Below are 7987 nucleotides of genomic sequence, written 5' to 3'. Positions count from 1 at the left end.
AAGCTGTATTGATATTGAGGCTTCAATCGACCTATGATGATTTTGTTGAGTACTATCTCTACAGACTTTTCCTTTACAGCTTTGTTGTGTACTGGATCAGGAGGTGAGTATCATCTCTCCAGACTTTTTCCTTACGACTTTGTCGTGTATCGGATCAGGAGGTGAGTACCGTCTCTATAGACTTTTCCTTTACGACTTTGTCGTGTTCCAGATCGGGAGGTGAGTACCGTTTCTCGAGAGTTTTCCCTTATGGATTTGTCGTGTACTAGATTGGGAGGTAAGTACCGTCTCTCCAAACATTTTCCTTATGGCTTTATCGTGTACCAGATTGGGAGGTGAGTATTTTTGCGCGGCCTCTCTAAGCTTACAAAGGTGAATATTTCTGCGTGGCCTCTCCGGGCCTATAATGGTGTGTTGACTATAATCTGATTCCTTCTTTTCTTCTGCGAGGATGTCTGATGAAGACGAGGATCGCTTGTAGGTAGTGCCCCTGTGCTCATGGACATTGGGTCATCTTTCTTGAGAGATGATGTGGTGAGTATTCTTCGTAGGCTAGAGGTCGATGCTTAAACTTGATTGCTTGCATGTGTTTTTTTGCAAATGCACCTGATGTTGGTGGACAGAGGGGTTTTCTGAAGGATCGTGGCTTGTGATCTTATCTTTTCTTTGATTGAGGAGTTTGTTGGTGGAGTGCTTCGGGTTTGATGAATTGCGCCTTTGAGATGTCAAGTAAGAAGGATGCTTTGTATGAGAGGGATCGTGGCTTGGAATCCTATCCCGTCTCGAGTGATGTCTGGGCTTGGCATTGTCGAAGCCCCTAGTTTGGGCTATTTTTGCCTTTTGTTCAAAGGATGTCAATTGGAACTCGGGTTTCCTTTTTTTGGCTTTTCTTGTTGGGATGCAAAAATGTTGAATGCTTATTTATGAATTTTTTTTTATATATTTTGAGTAATCCCCCTTGGATAAAGAAAGTTTTCTAGGTGTGTGAAATGCTTTTAGATGCATGCAATGCATGTTTTGATTTTAGTTTTTAGATGGTGGCGTTCATTTTCTACTTCCCATTAATATATCGCTTCGGTTAATTAATGTGCAGTATTAGTTATATTGGCCTTTTAATGTATTGAATCGTTTTGGGGCTTTTTTTTTGCTTTTTTAGAAAACCCTAACTTTTTCTTAGGCCGCCCTTTACGAGATTTCAACCTAGCAGGTCATCATTTTTTTTGAACTTTTTCAATTTTTGACAACCATCAACAATATACGTCATTATGATTGGACAAAATAAAAGAAAGAAGAGGATGATTTATTGATTTCAAAAGCTTTGTACAAAAAGGAATACAAGAGGTGTTTAGAAAGAATGGGTGGCCGAGGTAGGTCAGTGTTTACGCTTTAATTTTAAACAAACACTTCTTTGGATAATGATCATAGTCATTATCCTAATTATCCTGAACTACATGTCTGAGTCTTGGGTAGAATCTTCATAGAATTTTTCCCTCTTGTAGAAGAATTCAAGCCGCCTTTTGGTTTTCAACTTGGAGAGTCATCACTTGCTATTTGTATATTTTTTAAATACCTAATTTTTGCCTGACATATCCTAGCGGGAACTTTTGCTCCTTTTCTCTTTGCCCTAACTTTTGCCTAAGATGCCCTTTCTGGGTTGTCATCCTAGTGCGATTTTGCAAGCGATGTTTTTCAGGCCTAATACTTCTTTGCTTCATTAAAGTTCATTGAGCAACAAAGCTTCTTGTCATCCACGTTAGAGAGGACCAATGATTTTTTTATGAAGATCATTTAAACACATATGGACCCTTGTGATTGAGTCCCATTCGATAAGTAACACTTCCCCCGTCCCGTACACCAAGGAGAAAGATGTTGCCTCGACCTATGGGTGTTGAAATTCCTTTCATGGACCAAGATTTGTGCTTGCTTTATCAGCCAAATTGAGTTCAAGTTTTTTTTTCTTACGACTCCTTTTATGCAATAAGAATTCTATGGTTCTACATTTCATCACTTTCTTATCCTCTCTTTATTTGAGATTAGCTTTCTCAACTTCTTCAATAATCTTTGTGTGTTTCGAAGAAAGTGATCTTCTTATCTACCTCAGACTCAGATAATGCATCGTAGATGTTCAAAGTTTGATTAATTTCATTATCTTCAGTCGTGTTTGTTTTTTGGTCACTATGATTGGTTTTAGAATTTAATGATGAGAAAAGGGAGAAGAATGAAACAAAGATTTGTAGAAATGACGTATGTTATTGAGTAGATGTAGAAAAAAAAAAAACTTTTTACAAGCCCTTATATTGTATGAACTCATGATTGTGGGCGAAGGTCATGAGTTGAGCATCAATTTAAAGCAAAAAAAAAAATTCAAAGAGAAACCCCTAACAACTTTTCAACAGACCATTCCAAGATTGGTACTCATCTTGGCCGTTCTTTGATGTTTGATGAATTGGCCTCAAACTTGAGCCATTCGGCGTCGATAAGCTCTTGTACGCAAAACTTCAAGGCCTTGAAATTTTAAATGGAGTGCCCTACTGCCCCGGAGTGATAGTCGCAAGTTTCTTCAGGCATATACCATAGTGGGTAAGGCGGTTGCTACTTTTTCAATGGTGTAGTCGGAACCAACATCGAAGCCTTTAGTTGATGGAAATATGCCAAGGCCAAGGAATCCAAGAGGTGATACATTAAAGGAACCAAGAGGAATGAGATGATTTTGAAGATGATCGAAGAGCATGGGCTAAAGGCCCAACCACTAGAGCTATGGCCAGGAGGTTACTTGAAGATTTGACTGCTTCAGAGCTTAGTGGGCCCAATGGGCTTGGTGGGCCTAGGGTGCTTCTTACTTGGGCTTAATTGATTATACACCATGTTTAATTGTACTTTCTTAGTTTAGGAATCTATTTTCATGTTGGTCTTGTATTTTGACCATAGATTAGGGTTTAGGCTAGTTGGGCCTAGTTTTGGGCTTCATGGGCCTTTGGGCTTTTGGTACCCAATATTGGGCTCATTATTTTCCTTGTAATATTTCCTATTGATTGTATTCATTAGACCATTGTATTTTGGTCATTGGTTTAGGGTTTAAGGAGGTTTAATAGTTCATTTGAATTAGGACAAATTAGGTCAAATTTAGGATGAATTTAAGTTGCATTTAGGTCACACTTTTGGCACCACCTTGGTTGCACAAGTGTGACACCGAAATGCAACCCTAAATTCACTCTAAATTCAACCTAATCTATCATTTAGCTCTACATGACCGGTCATGAGCATGTGACACAAGGTTTGAATTCAAATTTGAATTTGAATTCAAATCTTGGCGCCAACATGTGACCAATCATGTGGTGCCAAGTGTTCTCCTCAAATTCGAATGCTATATGTTTCCCTCCTCTCATCTTTTGTACTCACTTTGAACCTTAATGAAATTTGTGAGCCATAGTGCCGAGTTTCCTCTCAAAGTCTCCTTGAGTTCATCTTCAAAAGCCTTAGGAATTCACCTAGAATCCTCCTCTTTGAAGTGTGCTCTCCATTGATGCTTGAGCTTGGATGCTTCCCTCCTAGTTCTAGGTTGAGTTCATCCGTGAGTTCATAGCTTGCAAGTGTTCTTGAGTTGAAGAATTCATTCTCCATTGAAGAAGATCCGGCCTAAGCAAATCCGTGGAGAAGAACATCTTTCACTTCTCCTAGTTTTGCTATCAATTTTGGTATCAAGAGCAAGGTCTTCAAGGAGATAAGTTTTGCTTCATCCTTTTTGTGTCCGTGTTCTTCTTGTGTCTTTGTGTGTTCTTGTGTTTGTCTTGTTTGAGTTTCAAAATTCGGATCTATATTTTGATGTTATTGAGTTCATAGATCCATTGTTGATTGTCTTGATTTTTCTTCCATAATCAACTTGTTAGGAACTATTTGCTTTGTGCTAATTTTGAGTTTATTTTGAGTCTCTCCATTCCTTGTATGTGTCCGTGATTGGACCTCATGCATTGCATTTAGATTTTGGTTTTGAATCTATGTTTTGTCTTAGAAGTTTGTGTTTAGTCTTTATATGTTGCAAATTCCTTGAATAGCATGTTTAACCTAGTTTTATTTTGAGTTTTGTGTCCATATATTGCTTTCGGTTTACCTATTGTTCTTGCCTCCTATATGTGCTTTTTCTTTTACCTTATTGTGTTCATAACTTGCTATTAGTTCTAGTAAGTTTCCTTAGAGTTAGGTTTCCTTTGTGTTCTTAAGTTTTCAAATCACTTTCCATTGAAAATCTTATAAAAAAAATTTTGACTCAAAATTTCAAGTGCTTAATTCTACTTCTAGTGCACTCTTTCTTGTGGATTCAATTTTTAAAAAAAAATTAGAGGCTGAAAAACAGAGATAAAACAGAGCCTAAAACAAAAGAAAAGACCTAAAGTTCAAAAGAAAAATAGTTCAAAAAGAATCCAAACCAAAACATAAAACTAGTGCACTAGTTTATCATTCTCACTTGAAATTTGACCTAATTTTTTTGGCTGATTTGTATTCTCGGTTTCTATAGCTTGGAACCTTAGAAAAATTTGAAATAAAAGGCAAAAACACTCTCTGGAATCTTAATTTGATACTGGAAAAAGAAAGAATTAAAAAAAAAAATATATAATACAATTTAAAATACAAAAGCCGAGAGGTGTACATTGGTGAAAATTCATTTGGTTCCTTGTTATTGTTTTGGCTACTAATTTTGCTATACTTGTCCAATTGCTTTCAAATTTTTTTTGTTTTCTTCATCTACTCTAGTACCTATCTAGGTTTCATTCTAACTGAGTGCTAGCTTCATTTTGGAGTCTTAATTTTCCAGTTTTACTTGTTGAACTTCTTTGAGTCTTGTCATATACACATATTACTCTTAATTTTGGTATAAGCTTTCCAAATTGTGCTTTGTTGCTTGTCTAGTTTTCTTTCAATAATTTCCTGTGCTGGAAGTGGCCTTAAATCCTTACTCAAGGATCAAGCATTGCTCAACAAAGAGTAGGAAAAATTTTGGACACTATAATCACCAAATTTGACCTAATTTAGTGACCAAAATCCTCCTAAATCTCCTTCACTTGAGTGACCAATTCCTTCACCTTGTGAGGCAGCCACCTTAACCTCTTTGTTGTGTTTCTTTTGCAGGTCCAGGAGCAGCATATTGAAGGATTAGTGGCGGATTAAACACTTGGTTAAGTGTTAGAAAAGTTGAACACAAAACCGCCACTAATTGGTCACCAAAGCCGCCACTTTATTGCTTTTTAGGCTAGTTTAATTTTTGTCAATTCTCTTGTATTTTTAAACCAATTTGTAAAGCTTGGAGGGAGTATTAAGAAGCTGGTCAGGTATATCTACATCCTTGATAGACTCTCACGTGTAGTACTAGTGGAAGTGGCTTGGAAATTTCATATGTTTCAAGCTTCCACTTAGGATATCCGACTAGTTGCTTAACTTGCTTTTCTTTAAGTTTTCTTGTACTTAATTGCTTTACTTTGTTGCCTATAAACGTCTAGAATTGTGTAGTTTTATTTGCTCACGCTTAGTTAAGTGTCAAAAACAAACAAAGTTGTAAAAAGCATACAAAATTTTTGTGAAAAGTTTTGGGGAATTGGAAATACCAGAAAGGAGTTTAGTGATTTCCACTTGAAAAGGCTTGGTTATTAAGTGGCTCTTTGTAGCTCACCTCCCTTGATAGTGCAACTTGTACACTTAGACTTCCAAGTGCTATTTTCATTCCTAGAAAATACCAAAAACATTTTATAACTTTTTGCATAGCATACAAATTCTTTTGCTTAACCATGAGTCATCATTCTCAAGGTAGTAGTGACTTTGATACTCCTAAAAGTTTTGAAAGAATTGTCAAGGAGGTTGAAGCACTAAAACTTTGGAAAAATGATGAGATGCTTCAAAAACAAAAAGAGAAACTTGAAAAAGAAGTACAAATCATGGCTTTGGAACAAGAAATCCAAAAATTAAGCAAAGGGAAGAAAAACTTTTAAAAAGATTAAATAAAAATAAAAGACCAAAAGGTTCTTCTAGGAGCTCAACCAAGAGCTCCAATGATTCTCAAAGCCAAGATAATGATGGTAGTATGCATATGGATGCTTACTATCAACCAACACCTAGGAGAGTCATTAAAGAACACAAAGTGAGGGAATCAAGGGTTGATCTCCCTTACTTTCATGGAAAAGATAATGTGGACACCTACTTAGATTGGGAGATGAAAGTGGAGCAAATTTTCACTTGTCATAAAGTAGGTGAGGAAAGAAAAGTTCCTTTAGCCACCCTAGCTTTTCAAGGACAAGCCATGTATTGGTGGACATCCTTGGAAAGAGAGAGAAGACTTCATAATGATCCTCCCATCACTTATTGGAATGAGTTAAGGAGTGCTATGAGAAGAAGGCACATACCTTCTTATTATAGTAGGGAGCTTATGGATAAGCTCCAAAGACTCCAACAAAAGGGTATGAGTGTTGAGGAGTATAGGCAAAAGATGGAGTTATATCTCATGAGGGCTGGGATAAGGGAAGAAGAAAGATTGACCATTGCTAGATTTCTAAGTGGTCTTAATTTTGACATAAGAGATAGAGTTGAGTTACTCCCTTATAGGGACCTTGATGATTTGGTCCAACTTTGTATAAGGGTGGAACAACAAAATTTGAGAAAATCCTCTTTTAAAGGTAAAACTCAATCTAGCTCTTATGTTAAGAAAAACTACAAGAGGGAGGGTCACTTTGATTCCTCTAAGAAATTTGGCAAAGAAAAAGAAAAAGAAAAAGAAAATGAGAAAAATAAAAATATTGTCACTTCTAGTAGCAAAACTAGTGATATCAAATGCTTTAAGTGTCTTGGGAGAGGACACATAGCCTCTCAATGCCCAACTAAAAAGGTGATGATTTTAAAGGGGCAAGACATTTATAGTAGTGTTGATGAATCTAGTTCCACTACTTCAAGTGATAGTGAATCAAGTGAGGAAGACCATTCCATTGAAAGTGCATATCCTTGTGATGGTCAACTTCTCATGATTAGAAGGCTTCTAGGAAGCCAACCTCATGAGTCCCATCTTTCACAAAGGGAGAACATTTTTCACACAAGGTGTAAAGTTTTAGACAATGCTTGTTCTCTCATTGTAGATAGTGGGTCTTGTTGCAACTGTTGTAGCATAAGGTTGGTGGAGAAGCTTGGTCTTACTATTATTCCTCATCCGAAACCATATCAACTTCATTGGATTAATGAAGATGGGGATATTAATGTTAATCAACAAGTGAAAGTCAAGTTCTCTATTGGTAACTATGAAGACCAAGTGGTTTGTGACATAGTTCCAATGGAAGCTTGTCATATTTTGTTGGGAAGGCCATGGCAATTTGACAAGAAAACCATGCACAATGGCCTTACCAATGAAATTACTTTCACTCATAAAGAAAAGAAATTTGTACTTCATCCTTTGTCTCCTTCACAAGTGATAGAGGATCAAGTACAAATGAAAAAGAAAAGAGAAGAAGAAAAAAAAAACTTGAATAAAAAAAAAGAAAAGAAGGAAAAGAAGCATAAGTTTTCAAAGAAGGATGAAGAGAAATCTTTTCCAAAAGAAGGAATTCAACAAGAACCTTTAAAAGAAACTTTGATTGTTGAAAAACCTTCTTACATTCTTCTTTGTAAAGGTATGCTTCAGTGTCATAATTTAAGCATTGAACTTAGTTCTTTATCTCCTCAAGTTTCTCATTTATTAAAGGAATTTGATGATATATTCCCTAGTGAAGGTCCACAAGGCCTTCCTCCTTTTAGGGGTATAGAACATCAAATTGATTTTGTGCCTGGGGCTAGTCTACCCAATAGACCAGCCTATAGGACAAATCCTCAAGAAACTAAGGAGATCGAGAATCAAGTCCATGAATTATTGAATAAGGGTTGGGTACAAAAGAGTTTGAGTCCCTGTGCTGTGCCTGTATTGTTAGTGCCCAAGAAAGATGGAAAATGGAGAATGTGTTGTGATTGTAGGGCCATTAAC

This window comes from Cajanus cajan, chromosome 4, assembly GCF_000230855.2.
Source record: "Cajanus cajan strain Asha chromosome 4, NIPB_CcT2T_4, whole genome shotgun sequence".
Lineage (NCBI taxonomy): Eukaryota > Viridiplantae > Streptophyta > Magnoliopsida > Fabales > Fabaceae > Cajanus > Cajanus cajan.
This window is presented reverse-complemented; position numbering follows the sequence as displayed.